This window comes from Dipodomys merriami, unplaced genomic scaffold (genome assembly GCF_024711535.1).
Source record: "Dipodomys merriami isolate MVZ:Mamm:240054 unplaced genomic scaffold, mDipMer1.0.p SCAF_10, whole genome shotgun sequence".
Taxonomy (NCBI): Eukaryota; Metazoa; Chordata; class Mammalia; order Rodentia; family Heteromyidae; genus Dipodomys; species Dipodomys merriami.
Genome location: NW_027202271.1, coordinates 7,750,572 through 7,771,057, shown reverse-complemented (window position 1 = coordinate 7,771,057; position 20,486 = coordinate 7,750,572). Strand labels below are relative to the sequence as shown.

At 39.9% G+C, this 20,486-nt stretch overlaps 1 long non-coding RNA gene across 2 annotated transcripts in view; it reads left to right on the top strand.

Moving 5' to 3' along the window:
- LOC138836286 (uncharacterized) overlaps nt 1–20,486 on the top strand; it is a 445,512-nt gene that overhangs the window by 184,715 nt on the left and 240,311 nt on the right. For both annotated transcript variants that reach the window (XR_011374933.1, XR_011374934.1), the window contains exons 4-6: nt 18,476–18,562; nt 18,746–18,857; nt 19,238–19,365. This is a non-coding gene — a long non-coding RNA (uncharacterized lncRNA). The remainder of the gene's footprint in view (nt 1–18,475; nt 18,563–18,745; nt 18,858–19,237; nt 19,366–20,486) is intronic.

Genomic DNA, 20,486 nt, shown 5'->3' with positions numbered 1-20,486 from the left:
ATAGTGAGTACATTTCTTATCAAGCATTGTAGCCTCCTCCTTTGTTTCCCCTTCCCATCCCTTCCCAGCCTCCCCCTGCCCCCCTACCCCTTCCCCCCCCCCCGAAGTTGTAAAGTTCGTTTTCGACATGACAACTTGTACTTCTCATTGTTGCAATGGGTCCACTTGTATCCTTACTTAAACGACTTGTTTTTCCCCTTCTCCTCCACAAATTATACCGACATCAAATACAGTGAAAGCAGGGGTTATACTGTGGGGGAGAGACATACAGAGCAACAAAGAAATAATCTTATAAATGCATTAGAAACAAATGCATGAAAGAAAAAAGCCATTTAAATACATATCTTAGGGTTCATTTTCCTAACATCACCTTATCTGACCTTTTCTGCTTGACTCATACATATACTAGATATTGCAAATAAGGGAAACCATGGGACCTATGTTTCTTTGGGCTTGGCTTACTTCATTTAATATAATTTTTTCCAAGTCTTTCCATTTTAAGTCAACACAGAAAGTCCTCTTCCTTCCTATATAGAAAATAAGCTACCCTCTCCCACGATATAACCCCTGCTTTCACTGTATTTGATGTTGGTATAATTTGTGGAGGGGAAGGGAAAAAACAAATAGTTTAAATAGGGATACAGGTGGACCCATTGCAACAATGAGATGTACAAGTCGTTATGTTGAAAAATGAACTTTACGACTTTGGCGGTGGTGGGGGGAGGTTGGGGAGGGGAGATGGGAAGGGTTAGGAAGGGGAAACAAAGGAGGAGGCAACAATGCTTGATAAGAAATGTACTCATTATCTTGCCCATGTAATTGTAACTCCTCTGTATGGTATTTTCACAATAAAAAAAAAAAAGAAAAGAGGCTAATAGACTTAGAATAAAAGATTTTAAAAACAGCTAGTATTTTTTCAAGTAGAAGCACTTAAATAGGCTTTGATAAGAATATGTAATGGAGAATTGGAGGAATTATATAGGTATTAAGAACACCAATTAATACCCTAGGAATTAAAGTAGAAGCTGCACCCCCCCCCCATTCCATTCCAACTTTTTTGTTAATAGATCTTAGTAGGCTTCATTATGCTATTTTCACATATACATATAATCTACATACAACTAATTTTGTTATCATTATCTGATAAGTTCTGTGGTAGAATTTGAAGGCTCTCCCTCTAAGATTCCTGCCTCTGGTTACCCAATCAAATACTAATCTAGATACTTAACTGCAGAAAGTGGCTTTGAAGGTGGAAATTAGGGAGATTATCATCTAGGGGCCCAATATGATCACACAAATCTTTAAAAACAAAGAGTCAAGTCTGAGTGATAATGATAGAAGAGAAAGCTGTAGAAGAGTGGAAAGTTGATATTTGTTGGAATGGGCATGTGCCAATGACTTGACTTTTGAAGGTGCTGGCTCACGTGTATGAACAAGTAATTCTTTCTTCATCATATAGGCAGTGTTTAAGAGCTGAGAGAGTAACTGACATCCCCACCAACAGCCAGGAAAGGCATGGGGATCTCAGCCCTATATTAGCACATAGTGGTGAGTATGATCTTGGAAGCTAATCCATTCTTTGCTGGAGACAGCAAAGAACCAGTGTGCTGCTTAGTCTGATTTTGACCAGAGTGATTCTCTGGGCTTCTAGAAACCAGCTATCCTGAACTTCTGACCTCCAGACCCTGTGAGATAAGGAAAACTTAATTGCTTTAAGTCATAGATTTTGTGGTAAGGAGTTATAGAAGCAGAAGATGAATGAAATTCAAATAAATGAAACAAAAATATAGATTAAAAAGAAATGAATAAAATACAACAGAATTTACTACTGTAAAATTAACCCTCAAGTTCTAGCTTACTAGAGACGCTGAAAGAATATTCTTAAAACAGTGTGATACAAGAAGACCCTAAACAGAGCAAAACACTAAAGCCTGGCTTGCTTTTTATCTTCAAGAAGAAAACATTTTACCTAATTAACAAGAAAAACATATTCTTTTTTGTCGGTGGGGCTTGAACTCTGGGCCTGGGCACTGTCCCTGGGTTCTTCAGCTCAAGGCTAGTGCTCTACCACTTTGAGACACTTTGGTTTTCTGGTGGTTAATTGGAGATAAGAGTCTCATGGACTTTCCTGCCCAGAATGGCTTTGAAGGACCATCCTCAGCTCTCAGCCTCCTGAATAGCTAGGATTACAGATGTGAGTCACCAATGCCTGGCCATGAGACTCTTATCTCCAGTTAACAACCAGAACCAGAAGTGGAACTGTGGCTCAAGATGGTAGAGCACTAGCCTTGAACAAAAGAGCTCAGGGACAGCACCTGAGCCCTGAGTTCCAGCCCCATGACTGACGGGGAAAAAAAAAGTTTCTTCAAGTGTCCTGCTGCTTGACAAGATTGTGATTATGATTTCAAAGGAAAAAAATGGTTTTCTCTAGTCTATACTATACTGACCTTTTGCTTATCTGAAGTAACTTCTTTGCTAGGCACTGGTGACTCATGCCTGTAATCCTAGCTACTCAGGAAGCTGAGATATGAAGAGAACAGTTCAAAGTCAGCCCAGGCAGAACAATTTGAGAGACTCTATCTCTAACCAGCATAAAGCTGCAAGTGGAGCTGTGGCTTAGGTGCTTGATTGCCAGTCTTGAACAAAAAAGCTAAGTTTGAGAGTATAAGGCTTTAACTTGAGAATTCAAATCTTTGTCCCAGTACACAAACCAAGTCTTTCCATCCTAATAAACATTAATACAGTATATCTTTTTCATTTTTTAAAAAATTTATTTATTTTTTTTATTGTGAAAATACTGTACAGAGGTTACAATTACATGGGCAAGATAATGAGTACATTTCTTATCAAGCATTGTAATACAGTATATCTGAAGAACATTAGGAGAGTTTTTTCAAGCCTTGAGTTAAATCCTAATTGTGTCACATATTGTGCCAGTGCATTTGAACTTCTTTCCATGAGTAAGATGAAGATGATGCTTCTTACCTACATAGAGTTGTTGAAATAATGATGTAAAATACTGTTTTGAAACAATGCTTGACATTCATCCAGTAATAATGATTGTTTTACTTTTTAATGTGAGTGTGTCTTTTCCTTGACTGCTGAATCTTATTCTTAAGTTATTATCCAGTTTAGGTGGCATGGTTGCTAACAGTACTCTTCTGGTGAACTGTATTGGCTATTATTTATTTATAATTGAAGACTTTAACATCTTATAAATAACTCTGTGTTTGCTTTTGAACCTATGAGAGTTTGGACTTGGAGCTTTGCCCTTGCTTAATTTGCTTGCTGGGCTGGTGACCTATACCATTTGTGCCACACTTCCAGTCTGGTCTTTTCTGGTTAATTGGAGGTAGTGTTGATTGAACTTTTCTTCCCAGGCTGGCTTGGAACCTTGATTTTCTAGATCTCTGCCTTTTGAGTAGTTAGGATTATAGGTGTGAGCTACCAGAATGCTGCCCATATTATTCTTGCTCTTAACTTGATTATAGAATCTTTGTTTCCTTTTGAGCAAGAACCATAAGGCTTGCAGTAGACTCTCAGTAAACATGTGTTGGCAATTTAAAAATCTTAGCAGCATAGTTTCATGTTGCTTATTAAATATGTCTGTGCACAAGAGCTTTATTTTTCCTGCACTAGGACTGCCAACAAATAGGAAAGGAAAAAAAGTTGATTCTCAATGACCTGCAGCCAAGTCCCGAGTGCAATGCCAGCCATCTTGCCAGACACACTAATGCTGAAAGAATGCCAGTGTAATTCTGCAGGCCCAGAGATTTGGCTCATTGAGATAAGTTTTCGATAAGCATCTGCACTTGTGGCAGCCCATCTGACTCCCACGCACACCGCCAGCCCAGAGACATCATCCGTCGCCACGCTGGCAGCAGAGAGAGTTTGTCCTGATGGGGATTTATTGCAGGAAAGAACCCTGTTTTCCTGTAAAATGATTTGTTTCAGACCCAGGCATCTCTAGTCCTACTGAAAACTCCAATGGTGAACTGGACAGCGTTCTGACTTTTTCCTCAGTGCATTTGAATAAACCACCTCTCCACATTTCACTGCATTGTGGAGGAGATAAAAGGAAAATTGAATTCACCCTGAGGGAGGATTTCATAAGGAAATGAGAACTTTCTCTAGCATTCAATCAGCACCTATGCATAGTATACTTATATACAACTATTTTCTCTTTGTATGTCTTGCTCTCTTCTTTCTTGAAGTCTTATTATTTCATGTTTTTCCCCCTGACTCATAGTCTTTGGAAAGGTATTCCATGGCATCTTATTGTTTGTATATTCAATTCACCTTTATCATTTTTCATTGAGGATATAATATGTGCATTGGCTCTTTTTCTTGAAGGGAAATGTGTGTGCAGTCCGTTGGAGCCTGAGGTAAAGCCAGGGACCTATGAGATGTATTCTTGAAGCTCTGCAGAGGAAATTCCTTGCTAAGGATTCTGGGTAGTCTGGAATTGCTTTTGGAACAGATAAATGTTGTTTAAAAAAGAAATGTGGGTGGATTTGTTTGTGATTACCTCTGTAACAAATGATTGTAAGTTTAGTAACTTTAAATATCACAAATTTATTTTCTTCAAGCTCTGAAGGTTAGAAATCAAGGTCAGTTTCAGTAGCTGGAAATACAGATGTCTGCAGGACCTTGCTCCCTTGATGGATGAGCGGGGGTGGGGGGCAGTCTGTCTTCCCTTCTTCTAGCTGCTGGCTACTGTGGTCACAGGGATCCAGTCTCTACCTTTGAGGCCAAATGCCCTTCTCTTCTAATGTGTCCAATCTCCCTGGCCTTCCTCTGACAAGAACATACCCAATTGCATTTAGGATCTCATCTCAGGATCCTTGATTTAATCACACTTACAAAGATCACTTTTCTATATAAGAAACATTTCCATATTCCAGAAATTAGGACCTAGACACCATTAGGGTCCATTAGCCTACTACATAGAGATAGAAAATACCAACATTTCACTTTCCAGTAACCTAAGGGCACAATAGCTTCATTTTCTTTTGTATCCTCTATTCGCTACTACTAATTCATCTATAGAAAATGTAGACAAAAAATCACATCAATTGAATGAACAAGCACATAGAAAAATTATAAAGGCTTTTGAGCACCTTCCATATATGTCAATCTTCTATACTTCTTTTTACTTTACTAGTTAGCTCTTTCTCTCTCCTTCCCTCATCCTTTATTGGTCCCATAAGTCTCCATGGCTTCCCTTCCCTTCCTTCCCTCCCACCTTCCCTTCTTCTCTCATTTCCTCCATTCCCTCCTTCCTTCTTTCCCTCTCTTCCTCTCTCATTCCCTCCCTCCCTCTTTCTTTTCTACCTTAGCAGGCAAAGTAAATGTATATAAATAAAGTAGACCTGGTTGCTACTGGTCATTCTCACAGTTCATTTTAAATGATTGAGCTCAAAACAACTGGGTTAAATCTGGAAAATGCAGGCAGCTACCCGAAAAAGTGGCCACACTTTTATACATACAACTGGGTATAGAAAACTCTTCCTGATGAGTGTTCAAAATGTTCTGTACATCAAAGTGTTTGGCAGATAGCTCCAGTTTGCCCTTGTGAATTTCCCATTGATGATGATGAATAGAACCATTTCTGAAACTCAAATTAAAAGTAAACAGAATAGAGCCTCTCATGTGTAACCAATAAATTGAGGCCAATTATGATATTAGGACATTCATGTCCTTCAAAGTCACTAGGTGCAATCAGATGGTACGGGGTCAGGAAGCAGCAATAGAATCTGGCTATTAGTGTTAAATATTACTGACTTAAAGGCAGTGTACTATAGCCAGTTCCCAATTAACTATGCTAATGAGGGAGACAGAAGGCATGGACAAATAAAAACTAAAATGATAATAGTAATAATAAAAAATGCATCCCAGCTATTTCTTTAAATATACTCTACCATTTAATTATGGCTGAAAGAGTAGCAGACTGGGTATCATCATCTGTTCTCTGTGAATTCAAGGAGGATTTTAGCAAAACATAGTATAATTATCATGGATCCAAGGAGTCAGTGTCAGTGAAAGTCACTATGTAGGGAGCCTGTGTCACATTTGACCTTGAGTGCTGCCATTACTTATTGATAGTGGTGACATGGTGTTAGTTATTGACAGGATCACTTCCTTAAGGTTAGCTAAAGTTCTCTGTTCTTTGCAGCCTAGATTCTCCTTTTTATACCAGTATCAAGGACTTTCTTTTCCATTTTTTGAACTAGCATGATGATGAGTCACTGTATACCTGCTAGTTTCCTTAGGTACGAGGAAGCAGATTCTTGCATCGTCCAAGTACATCCAAACAGTCAGCCAGATCATTCTGAAAGCAAATCTTTCCATATGCTAGCTACTGCACATCTTTGGATGTAGAATTAATTGCCACAAATTGGCGCCTCAACCTGGAGTTTGTTTTTAATGTTTGTAAGAAGCTCCTGGGGCCCCTGTTGTAAGTTTGAGTTTCCCAGCTTGCATAGGTTGTGTGTTTCTGGGCACACCCTGGAGATTCAATTGATGTGTTCCTTGAAGCCTATCTAGTCTGCCACTGTGGATATGACCTTTCTTTGGTCGCTCACGTCATCAGTAAATAACATAAAGAACTTTCTTGTGGGAAGGTGGCATGCATGAGGCCCTGGGTTCGATTCCTCAGCACCACATAAGCAGAAAAAAGCTGGAAGTGGTGCTGTGGCTCAAGTGGTAGGGTGCTAGCCTTGAGCTGAAGAGCTGAGGGACAGCGCCCAGGCCCAGAATTCAGGCCCATGACGAACACAAAAAAAACCCCAAAAAACAAAAAACACAAAACTTTCTCGGAACATTTCTTGTTTTTGTCATGATAAACATTGTGTCCTCTTTTATCATTATTTTTACTGTTTTTAATTGCAGCATGTTAGTTAGAAGTTCAATATCCAGAAAAAGGAAGGGTGGTATTTAGCCTTGACTTTAGCTAGTACTCTTTCCTGGAAATCTGCATGTAAAGAGTTTTTTTCTCATGGGTTGTTTAGAGTATATGAGGAACATTATGAACACAAAGAAGAATCTAGAGGCCCTGCTGTACAAAGAACCATCAAACACTGCCCAGAGCAGCAGTGCCCGCAATGCGCTCTCTGAAATCTTTACTTCTTTATCCATTTGTTTCTTAATTGTAACTTTGTCTTTCATCTAGACTTTTAGCAAAATCAGTGCTTAATGCAAGTGTGTAGGGCAAATAGGTGCTTAATGAATATTTGTTGAGTTAATGAATGGGTATGTTTTCTACTGAAGTGTAATCTTGTGTCATGCGAATAGAGTTGAAATGGAGAGAAATCATATTTCTGAGATCAAATGTATTTGATGAGTGCTTGCTACAGTTACATAGGTAGATTTTCTTTTCTTAATGTTTTTTATTGTAAAAATAGTGTATAGAGGGGTTACAGTTACATGAGTAAGGTAATGAGTATATTTATTATTGAGCATTGTTACCTCCCCCTATGTTTTTCCCCTACCATCCCTGCCCTCCCCATCTCCCCACCTCTCTCCCCCACCCCAAGTTGTAAAATTCATTTTCAACATAGTGTCTTCACATCTCATTGTTACAATGGGTAAACCTGTGTCCTTATTTCAGCATTTTGTTATTTCCCTTCCCCTCCCCAACTTAGAATAATGTATATACAAGATGCAGGGCACCAACATCCAATACAGTGAAAACAGGGGTTATACTGCGGGGAAAGAACATACAAATAAAACCAATCACATAGTACATTTTAAATATGTTAAAAACAATAGCAAGAAAGAAAAAAACACTTGTGTCTCTATCTTGGGGTTCACTTCAGTTAACATCATCTTCTATGGTCATATGTACATAGCTTTTGACCTTTTCTGCTTGTCCTAGACATATACTAGTTATTGCACATATGGGAAACCATGGCACTTATGCTTCTTTGGGTCTGGCTTACTTCATTTAATGCTGGCACCCTCACATCTTTAATAAAATAGTTTCTTTACAAGATTGCATTAGACTATACTGTGTTTTCTGTATGTATTTCACTATGTATATCACTATGAGAGATATTTGCTGACAGTGTTGTCATTAAAAAGGGGACCAAAGGGTCCAGGTGCTGGTGGCTCACACCTAAAATCCTAGCTACTCGGGAGGCTGAGGTCTAAGGATTGTGGTTCAAAGCCACCCCAGGCAAGAAAGTCCATGAGACTATTTTTTTTTTGTCAGTTGTGGGGCTTGAAGTTTGGGCTGGGTGCCTTCCCTGCACTCTTCAACTCAAGGTGAGCACTCTACCACTTGAGCCACAGCGCCACTTCCGGTTTTCTAGTGGTTAATTGGAGATAAGAATCTCACGGGCTTTTCTGCCCGGGCTGGCTTTGAACTGTGATCCTCAGATCTCAGCCTCCTGCATAGCTAGGATTACAGGCATGAGCCACCGGTGCCCCGCTCCATCAGACTCTTATCTCCAGTAAACTACCAAGAAGCCAGAAGTGGAGCTGTGGCTCAAGTGGTAGAGCACTGGCTTCGAGCAAAAGAAGCTCAGAGACAATGCCCCATGCACACATAAAGGAGGGGGGGGACAAAGGAGATGACGGAACTTTTTTTTTTTTTTTGAGATGACGGAACTTTTTAAAGTACTTATTTGTAGAGAACACACAAAAAGAAGTGAGTAGGTATTATTAGTTATTATTAGTTTTTATTAGCATATACTAATTGTACAAAGGGATTTCATTGTGATTGTTCTACTCATGTAAATATATTACTTATTCCTTCCCCACTTTGTTTTGTTTTGTGCAGTCCTGGGGCTTGAACTTAGGCCCTGGACACTGTTCTTAATCTTTGCGCTTAAGGCTAATTATCTACTGTTTGATGCACAGCTCCACATCTGGCTTTTTTTTTGTTGTTGTTGTTGGTTGTAGGGCCTGAGCTCTGGGCCTGGGCACTGTCCCTCAGCTCTTCAGCTCAAGACTAGTACTCTACCACTTGAACCACAGCGCCACTTCTGGCTTTTTCTGCTTATGTGGTGCTGAGGAATCAAACCCAGGGTCTTGTGCATGCAAGGCAAGCACTCTACCACTGAGCCACCTTCCCAGCCACATTTGGCTTTTTGATGGTTAATTTGAACCTTGATCCTTAGACTTCAGCCTCCTGACTAGCTAGGATTACAGGTTCCCTCCCCCACTTTTTATTTTTGGTAGTACTTGGGTTTAAATTCAAGACCTCACATTTGCTCAGCTGGCATGCTACAACTTGAGCTACACTCACCTTCTGCCTGGCCTTTATTCTGGTTATTTTGAAGACAGAGTTTGAGGACTTTTCTACTTGATATGGCCTCGAACAATGATCCTCTGGATCTCAGCCTCCTAGAAGTTAGGACTCCATGTGCAAGCTGCCAGCATACAGATTAAAACCATTTTTAATAAGTTTCATTGTTCTGTTTTTGCATTCATCCTCCTTCATTCTCAGCCTCTCTCCTCCCTGCTCATTCCTACTCCAAAACATCACTGTTCGACATTTGTGTTAATTTTTTTGATTTATTTTCCCCACATGAGAGAGAACATAAGAGAGCCATCTTTCTTATGAGTAGGAATTATAAAGAAATATTTTTTTGTCTTAGCATGAAGCTCTTCCTACTCTTTATATCTAGCTAAAGTTTAGGCTAAATATCACCCTTCCTTTTTCTGGATATTGAACTTCTAACTAACATACTGCAATTAAAAACAGTAAAAATAATGATAAAAGAGGATACAATGTTTATCATGACAAAAACAAGAGATGTTCCAAGAAAGTTTTTTTTTTTTTGTCGGTCGTGGGCCTGAATTCTGGGCCAGGGCACCATCCCTCAGCTCTTCAGCTGAGGGACTGTTCCTTAGCTGTTCCTCAGCTCTTCCTATACTCCAAAAATGGAGTATAAAAACAGTACAGAAATGGAGTGTACAGTCTCATGAAATCGTGAATTCCAGAAAACCCTCCCTTTGCTCTATTTAAGTACTTTAAGAGAAGCTGAATACTCACAGGGATTATTTCAGGAGTTGAATTATCTAGCAACTAGAACATCATATTAGATGACCTCCAAAGTCTCTTTCAAAGTTGAAATAGCATTTTCTATTTTCTCTCTCTCTCTCACTTGTAAGATCCTTGACAAGAAGACAGCCTCAGCATTACATGTATCCCATCACCCAGGGCTTTGTTTCATAGTAAACCTTTAACAAGTATTTGCATATTGCTTGATCGGTCTTTAGGTTGTTACAGAAGTTAAAGAATTGTAATATGTGGAAGCGTGCTGGCTGTAACATGCAAAAGTGCTGTATGCAAATGAGTTGTCTTATTAGAAAAGAGACAACATTAATAGGAAGACTTCCTTATTGAAATATGTAGAAATATACCATTTAAGAATAGTATAATTGCTGATGTTATCTTACTATATTCCTTCCTCTGTATCCTCAAAATCCAGAATCTTCACTTCATTTTACAGGCAAAACTTGTCTTGTAACAAATGAGTTATAATCATTTGGATGGCTTTATTGTGAATTTTGAAAGCATATTGAATGGTTCAGGCATCAAAGGAAATTATCTGCAACTGTTAGGTTGAATTCTTTTATCTGGCTTTTGCTGTTTTATGTTTTTTTTTTTCTGTTATTGAGCTTGCCATCTGGCCAAATAACATGCTGGCAAGTTAGGAAACATTTATACACAGGTTGTGTCCTTTACTGCCAGTCAGCCTAGTATATTGTATTCTTTAGACATTTTTCCTTGCTTCCTTCCTTTCTTCCTCCCTCACTTCCTTGTTTCCTTCCTCCCTCATCCCCTTCCTCCCCTTTCCTCCCCTTCCTCCCCTTTCCTCTCCTTTCCTTTCCTTTCCTTTCCCTTCCTCCCTTCCTTCCTTCCTTCCTTCCTTCCTTCCTTCCTTCCTTCCTTCCTTCCTTCCTTCCTTTCTTTCTTTCTTTCTTTCTTTCTTTTTCCCTGTCTCTTCTTTCTTTTTCTTTTTCCTTCCTTTTCATTCTTCCTTCCTCTCCTTCATTTTCTTTATCTCCTCCCTTCCTCCCTTCATTCTTTTCCTTCCTTCCTTACTTCTTTTCTTTCTTTCCGTACTCTACTGGGACTTGAACTCAGAGCCTGGGTACTATCCCTTAGCTTTTTTTTCTTCTCAAGGATGGTGCTCTATTACCTGAGCTCCACTTCTGGATTTTTTTTTGTTGGCTAATTGGAGATTAAATTCTCACAAGAGTTTTCAACTTGGGCTAGTTTGGCACCTCTACTCCCAGATCTCACCCCTTCTGAGTAGCTAGTGAGCCACCGGCACCCACGCTTCAGGCCTTTTTATTTTTTTAAATGACTGTTCTTACTCAAGTTTTATCTCCATTTCCTTTGGCTACCTGAGTAAATCCTACAATCTCTTTCCTTGAGCTATGGCCATTGGTTTTTGTTACATACCAAATGAACAGTAATTAATACAATGTATTTTAATGAAGAACTCCAAAAAAGGTATATATAATAGAAACTTAGAGTAGTGCCTTCCAATAAAAGTACAAGCCACAGATGCAGTTTTAAATTTTCTAGTAGATACAATCAAAAAGTTGAAAAGGTATGCTTCTTGAAACTTTTAAAATATGGATTCAGAATTCCTTTAGCTTTTTTCCTGGCTTCCTGAATCTCACACCTTCTACCAAGCTTTCTTCCTCATATTCCCTATGAGGATCCAGTCAAAAGATACAAAGTATTGCAAACAGGATTTAATTTAACCAGGGCAAAGAACTCATTATACTGGTGTTAGTGGGTTGAAAGATCAAAAAGGGAGCATGGAAATAATAATAATAATAACTAATCAATAAAAAGATAACTCTCACCCTTGACACTGAAGGAAGGCTAACAAAAGACATAGAATGCCCCCAAATTAGGAATGTAGAATGAAAATCTAATCCAGTTGGTGTTCAGTTTCCTGATCAGGCAGCTGCTGGCTACTGAGATGGTCTTGAGGGTGCCCCAGGAAGCTGTGGCAGTGGGTACACACTGGTGCTGGAATCCACCATTGCTGGAGTAGTGACAGAGGCAGAAGCAGGACCAACAGAGAGGAAGTCCTTTTCTCCTACCTATCAGTTTCACAGAGTGAAACGCACAGGAAGGCAGCATGCTGAACTCCAGCCAGGTTCATACAGGGCAGGAAAGGGATGGTGTGGAACTAAGAGGAAAAGATTAGCTGCTCCAATTGAGTTCTAGACTGAGTTCAGCAGTTTGATGCTTATGGACTTGCCAGGCTCTTGCTAAGTGGTTGGGTCTCCAGGACAGAATCATTTTGTAAGGCCAGACTTTTCATGGCCAGTCACACCTTTTGCAAATGGTAGCAAATGCTAATGTTCTACAAAGTAGCCTCTGTGGCTGCTGCCACAAATAGAAGAGCTGCTTTCTCTGGGCATCACCTCTTTCCAAATATGAGTTTGTAAGATGAATACAGTGTATTTTTATCACTGAAGCTGTGCAAGCACCAAAGAGTTTTTCAGTGTACCTGCCCCTCAGTACTAGGGCTTGAACACAAGGCCTGGGGACTGTCCCTTTTGCTCAAGGCTGACATGCTACCATTTGAGCTACGGTCCCATTTCCAGCTTTTTGCTGGTTAACTGGAGATAAGAGTTTCATGGACTTTCCTTCTCTGGGCTGGTTTTGAAATGCAATCCTCAGATCTTAGCCTCCTGAGTAGCTAGAATTACACACACACACACACACACACACACACACACACACACACACACACACACACACACACACACACACACACACACACACACACACACACACACACACACACACACACACACACACACACACACACACACACGAGCCACTAACTAACACTGGGCTGTACATCCCGTTGTGGGGCCTAAACTCTGGGCCTGGGCACTGTCCCTCAGCTCTTCAGCTCAAGGCTAGTGCTCTACTGCTTGAGCCACAGCGCCACTTCCCACTTTTTTCTTTTTGTTTATGTGGTGCTGAGGAATTGAACCCAGGGCCTCATGCATGCAAGGCAAGCTCTCTACCACTGAGCCACCTTCCCAGCCCCTACATCCCATTCTTGAGAGGTACAACTACCCCTATAGTCATTGGGCTCTTTTCTGAAGGAGAGACAGATAGAGGTTGCACTACTGTGGTATGGTTACAGCGACCATGTGCACCACTATGGATCAGCAAATTGCACTAAGGCACTAATGTGCCTCCACTCAAATGCTCCATTTCCCCATTCACATGCCAAGCCAAGTGGGATTATTTATTTTTTTTTGCAAGAAAGATATATTTGTAGACTTAATGTTGCATATGTTTGAACTCTTTCCAAAACGATGTATTCATCAATGCTTAAAACATTTTGAAAGCTCTGTGTACAGGGAGGACGCATTAGCTACTTCCTGGCATGGCAGTGTGTTTATGTTTGGGTTCCAGTTCAGTTCTTGGCTTCCTCGCCACACAGCAGTTGGAATGAATCTTTGAATTAGCATGAAATGACACGGTTTATTTTGTTTAGTAGACTCTGTCTTTACAAAGCTGGTGCCCGTTGCTCCCAGCCTGTTGTGAGCATTTGACTGTGATAGGCTGGAGGGGAAAAAAGGAGAAATCCTGATGATTGTTTTGACATTGGATTTTTTTCATTAAAAAAGGAAAACAGCCAATTCCCTTGTCACCGTCCCTTCCTGCCACAACACAAAAATCAAGCCATGGCTAGAAACTACAGAAGAATAAAACTCAGGAAAGGAAATCCTTTGTATTTGCGTTCACTTGTGTTCCTCTCCTGTCTCAGCTTTTCAAGGTGGAAAAACACAATCAGACTCTTTACATTTTCTGGCTCTGATTATGATTTTTGTCAAACAAAAGCAACATAGGGGGATTGGAGTTTTCCCTTTTGGGATGTGAGCATCATCAAGCTATAAATTGCAGGGAAGTTAATGAACGAAGATCGTTTAGTCTTTGACACCAAAGGTTTTGGTCTTTAATTTGGAATCCTGGTAACACACAGCGTCCCTTCCTTCAAGCAAGTCCCTGGCAGATGTTTTATTGTTTGGGTTGTTTCTCCTCTGGGGCTGTACATTAGGTTAATATATCACAAATAGCTGCTATTATAGTGAGAGTCACTGACGCTGTAATTCTGTGTGACAGTCGGAGGAAATGTGACATGTTTAGGAACCCCTGTCACTGATGTTAACGCTCAGATCTTCAGGCAAATGTTTAATGACAGACCCAGCATGCTGCATCAACTTTGCTATCTTCCAAACAAAGGGTTACTCCCAGGGAACAATAAGTATTTGGAAGAAGTCTCTAGACAGGGGTAGGCTCTTTCTTCTTTGTTTTACCTCCTCATCTGTAATTGTTGTAAGATAAATACCATATCTGAGATACATCAGTCATATTCCCTTCTCTACTGATCATGTAAGTGAGATTACAGACATGCACAAATACACCTGACTTCTATCAATGTTTATGGAAAGAGTTCTAGATTCAGGATCTAGAAAGAGGAAGCAGAAGCCAGTATTTACGAATGTTGACCAATTTAGGGGCATTGAGGAACAGCAAAACCAGAGCCATGCATGAAAGCTTACCTCAGAGTTGTTAACATGTGAAGTATTTCCAAGGAAAGGTTTTCTCATGCTTGTGTTTGTGATAGGGGAGCTCACATTGTCATAGAACCACAGAAACCCAGCGTGCTGGACTCTGTCTTCCCAGTACCTTTCCTGTGACCCTCACTGTGATATTCTCTCTCTCTCTCTCTCTCTCTCTCTCTCTCTCTCTCTCTCTCTCTCTCTCTCTCTCTCTCTCTCTCTCTCTCTCTCTCTCTCTCTCTCCTCTCTCTCGGTGTGTGTGTGTGTGTGTGTGTTTTGAGTGAGCTCATGGTTTGGGCCTGTCTCTAAGCAATTTTGCTCAAGGCTGGTGCTCTACCACTCAAGCCACAGGTCTATGTCTGACTTTCTGGTGGTTAATTGGCGTTAAGAATCTCATGGGCTTTTCTACCCAGGCTGGCTTTGAATCTCGATCCTCAAATCTCAGCCCCCTGAGTAGCTAGGATTACAGGCAGGAGCCACTGGTGTCCAGCTCTCACTGTAATTCTTGTTGGTGATTTTATGAACAATGATGGGCATTTCTTCACATTCCAGAGACTGTCCGATTGAAGTTCATGCAGATTCCTGTACATGTATCATTACTATTCCTGATTTGCAATTAGCTGAAAAGTTTTCTCTGAATATTTTCTGACAATTTCTATGTACATTTTGAAGAGTCCTAGTGTTAAAGAAACAAATGATCATGGGACTTGTTAAAGATGATGAAAAATTTATTCAAGAAAGACTGGCTGGGAGGGTAGGGGAAGGGTTGCAGTAGGTGGTAGAGACAAGAATCGTTTCTGAGTTCAACAAGAATAGAATTAATAGTCAAGAAGCAGGATATAGAGGTGAGTGAATGGCAACATCAGGAATGAGGGAGAACACTGGCTAAGCTCACTTGGCAGGGTTCTTATTGAAGGAGGCCTGGGTGACCAGTTATAGAAGGAGGAGCATGAAAAACTCCATCATTATACCCTGGTATGGACTTTTTGCTAAGATGGCACCTTGGGTTCTTGCTGAAAGTAGGCCAAGGACAGAGCCCAGTTGTTGCCTAATTGAGAACACAGCTCAGAGTCCCAGTGCTGACTCAGATTTGTTTGTGGAGAGAGTCTTTGTCCCTGAGCAACTGTGTTCAAGCTGCCATCTGGGCCTTTGGTAATTATTTTTAAAGAGCAATATCATGCATATAAGAGATTTTTAGAAGAGATCTTTTCCCCACTATTAACTAAAAATATAACTACTGTTAATTAATTTCCTAGCCATTAATTAAAATATAACTACTTATGAACCAGTAATCCTTACTGTTGAGTATTTATCTGAAGGAAATAAAATCAATTGTATTGGAAAGAATACCCCACCCTCCAATATTTATTGCAGTATTCTTCACAATAGCCAAGATAGGACCCAACCTTAGTGTTCATTGATGGGATGGGGATGCATAAAGGATGTGTAGAATTGTGGGATATAAACACAATAATATGTACGTGTTATATAACATATATAGATATTTATATTTGACTTATTTTTTGGCAACACTTGGGCTTGAACTCGGGACCTCACACTTCCTACACAGGTGTTATACCAATTGATCCATGCCTCTTCTTTACTTAGGCTGCTTTTCAGATTAGGTCTTTTTTTCCCCCATGGGCTGGCCTGGGTCTGTGATCCTTACCTATATCTTTAGCAAGGATTACAGACATACCATGAAGACCAGTTCATTGATTAAGGTGAGACTGGCCTGGAAATGAAATCCTACTATCTGCTTCCCAAGTATCTGGGATTGCAGGCATGAGTCACCATGCCTGGATAGTGTACATTATATATTGAATATAAAATTGAATATTATTCAGTCCTTAAAAAGAATTAAATGCTGTCATTTGTGGTAGCATAGATGGAACTGGGGGGCAGAAGCTTGGTACAGAAAGATAAATACTATCTGTGCTCATTTGTATGTGGGAACAGAGAGTAGAGTAGTGGTTGCTTGGAGTGGTGTGTTTGTGTGTGTGTGTGTGTGTGTGTGTGTGTGTGTGTGTGTGTGTGTATAGGGGGAAGTTTGGAAAGGTTGGGTTAATGGGTAAAAAATTCAATTGGTTTGGAGGATTGGGTTCTGGTCTTCTAAAGCAAAGTACTTAACAGTCATCTAGTAGCACTTTCTGAATAGCTGGAATAGATGACTTTAAAAGTGCCACACCGAGACTTGACAAATGTTTGAGTTTTGTATACAAATGTTACCCATATGATGATAGCTTAGCTTACATATGTGTTGAGCTATCACAATGTCTTTTGTAGGTGTACAATTATTGAGTGCTACTTGGAAAACATCTGAAAGACATAAATTTTCATAGTTAATGGGAGGGGAAGAAGGAAAAGGGAAAATATGTATTAGCTAAGCAAATAGGGAAGCGGTACTCAATATTTCTAATCCAGGACCATGAATTGTCTTAGAAAATCCTGGCAAGTAAGAAACAAGCAATTGGTTTTGGCACTGCTAATTAGCGTGAGTCTGAAAGCTGAAGCTCTACAATTTAAGGAGTTTGCTCCCCTGATTCTTTCACCTAATAAAAAAGCGAGTTATTTTGGTACAATGCCCTATATCCTGACCCTGGGTCCAAGGGGAAGCAGCTTGGAGGTTGGTCTGTGAAGATCCTGTCCATCTCATGTTACTGGAGGGAGAATGCGCTGAGCCGGGTCAGACCCCAGGGGGCGCCCTGCCTGCTCCGCAGTGCGGCCTGAGGTGGAGTCCTGATGCAGACCTGCTCTGAATGTTGTCAGGGCCCTATTGTGGCTTTGTCTAGTTTCCTAAATGATGTGTGGAAGTGACATCCAGACGGACTCCCTTTTTCTGGTCCATTTCTGGTTCTATTTCTGGAGAGCGATTTGTTTGCTAACATGGATTGTGGGCATGCCACCTTGCACAAGCTGCTCATGTCATGCTGTCTCTAGGGTGGCAGCCTGGGTTCTGAGCCATTCCTAAGCATGGCGGAGTTCCAATGACACATCTGTGGACAGACTTTCATGCTTTCAGGCTTCTTACTACTTTCACATTCAGTAAATCATCAGTGAGATAAAGTTACATCACATAAGTCTTTCAGTGGCTACCTGATGCTTTTAGGAGGATAGCCAAAATCCTCTCGTCAGTTTTTTTTTTTTTTCAGCCCTCAACTGAGTGTCCATACCTTTGGCAGCCACAGTCAAATCCACAACTAAACATGCAGAACTGAACTGTAGACTAGGCTTTGTCCTCTTTAACCTGATACTTCTTGTTCAAACTTGGTCATTACTGAAGTTCAGTCATATTCTTCTCAGTGGAATACAGTCAATTAGGCTTCTGGTAGTAATTATATATTCTGATTGTACACAATAAACTGTTCCCTTTCTCTAAGGTTTTTGAAATAAATAAAGTTTCAAAATTGTCTACAATTTGAACTCAAGTGAAGGGATGCCTTAGTGATAATTGAGTTCATGGTTTCTTATGCCAGATAAGGCCCACTAATTGCTCAGTGCTTTTATGTTAATTAAACTGTTTTCCCATGAGGAATGCTTGTTACTTGTAAAGAGTTTATAATGTGATGTGCCTTTGTTCCTGCCTCTGTTTTTTAGATTTCTATAACTTCTTAGTAAATCCATCCTTAACCCTGGAATTAGATTATTGTTTGTTACTGTTATCTTACAATACAAAAGCTTTCCTGAAATAAACTAGCAGATGATTGTATCTGATTTTATCTCTCTTTTTTGAGATGAACATGTTACTTGGAAATGAAAGACAAAGATGAGGTTTTTTTAAAAAAAAAAACTAGTAAAATCCTATTTCTCTTGTCACTGGTTTCTTGGGGGAGGTTTATCTAACATTATTTTTTTTTCCTTGTTAGTATGCTTGTTGTAATCCGTTTTTTTCTTTTCCCTGCTTGTTCAGATTTTATAGTGGAGCAGCATTCCTCCCCTGGTTGTGTTTCTAGGCCCTCTGAGATCACCAGGCAAAGTGTGTGGAGTGTGTGCTGCGGTAAGATTCCATTGAAATGTATAAAGAAGACAGATTTCCACTGCCTTGAATTCCCCCTAATCTAGGAAATAGTTGGCAAATGGCTGATAGCTTTATTTAAACTCGTTAAAGCTTTAATACTTATTTTGTATATACGTGTTAGACACCCCTGAAAACACTTTTAATTGGTACCATTATCTAAAGTATTCATGGACAGGAGCCCTGGATTGTGACATCTCTGTACTCTTCAGTCCTGGAGTGGCTAAAGAACAGGTTATATCAAGGCCATTCTAAAGCTCCATGGCTCCCTCATCAAGTAAGTGGATTTATTTGTGTATATCTCAGACTATCCACAGACAACTCATGCACACACTTTTAACAAAAACTGCACATTACCACTTTTATTAATTCTCAAAGAATGAGAATGTGTTAAAGGTTAAAAATTGGCAGGATGAGGCAAGAAGTGCTATTCTAACAATGGATTGAAATACGTGAGATACAAGCACATTCGGTTATCAGAGAAATACAAAATCCTCCTAGAAAATTAACATTGCTCAACATAGATTCCATCCTAAGCACACAGTAGATCTGGGTCAGAGGAACATGCTTTGATCTCTTCCAGAACACGGGCTGATTTTTTGTTCATTTACTTCATTGTTAGGAGAAAAAAATGAAAATCTATATGGTTCCCCACAGAATACAGGTGTCAGCCAATATGGTCAGGACAATAGAGCTAATTCTGCACGGAGTAAAGACCTAAAGACACTGGATGCAGGCGACCGCTGTGTTTCTTGGTGCCAGTTGGAAATCTGGTGGAAACTCGGGTAAGTGTCCTTATTCTCCTGGTCCCTGTCATAGCCCTTGCATTTGACATTACAAAAATTGTTCAACACATGCTTCCTAGAAATGAGATAAAAATCTCTTTTTAAAAAAAGGCAGAAAGAAAGGAAAAATATCAAAAAGTACTAGAAGGTTGAAGAAAGTGAATGGAAAGGGCAAGGGGGGTGCTGCCTTCTTTAGGTCTGCCCAGGTGGTCTTTCGTGCTGTTGGAATCCTTCTCTGTTGAACCACAAAGAGGAAAATGCATTAGGCCTCTGAATACTGGGGGGTATCATCAGAAAAAGGATCCACCAGTTAAGGAATCAATTAATTTTATACTCCTGCAGCTCACAAGGGTATAAAAATAGGATCTTATATGGCTTTTGAAATGTTGGAGATATACTCTCTTCTTAAAAGGAAGATAACTGAAACTGAGTTTTCTTTTTTTCTAATAGAAAAAGCGAGCAACATTTTGTAGATTTGGTGTTTTACTCAACATCTGCTCCAAAGTGTATGGTGTCCGTGTGTTTACACTAGTGCATGCATGTACACATACACACATATTCACTTACCATGTGCCTATTTGCACATATTGATACAGAAGTGGTTTGCTATTGTGCTAATACAAATATCTTCTTCTTCCAAGCAAGTGATTGTTTTCTTTCATGGTCAGATGGATGATTTGAACAGCTTGGAAGGGCAAGGGCAAGAAAAGCTTTGATTTATCAGCTGCTGAACTGATTTAGACAAATACAGGAGGATGATCCATCAATGAATTAGGGCAAGCAGGACCATAATGAGAACCTAAAGTGGTGACAAGTGCATACATACCAAAATCCATATTACTGCTAAATAGGCAGGCACGCATGTGTACACTGTGCCTTAGTCGATGCTGTAGAGTGCTACTTGTCATGCTTCACAATAGTTTAATGAATGCTCCAGATCCGTAATTAGCAGGGCTCTTATGTTCTCATGAAATACTGGCACCGGGAAATGGTGAGTTATCCAATAAAGATGATACAGAAATCAGACCCTATGCAGGGAAAGAGTCAAAGGCCCTTGGGTAAATATCAGTTTAAAAGTAACAAATTCAAAATCTATGTCATTCTTGTAGTACAGAAGATAC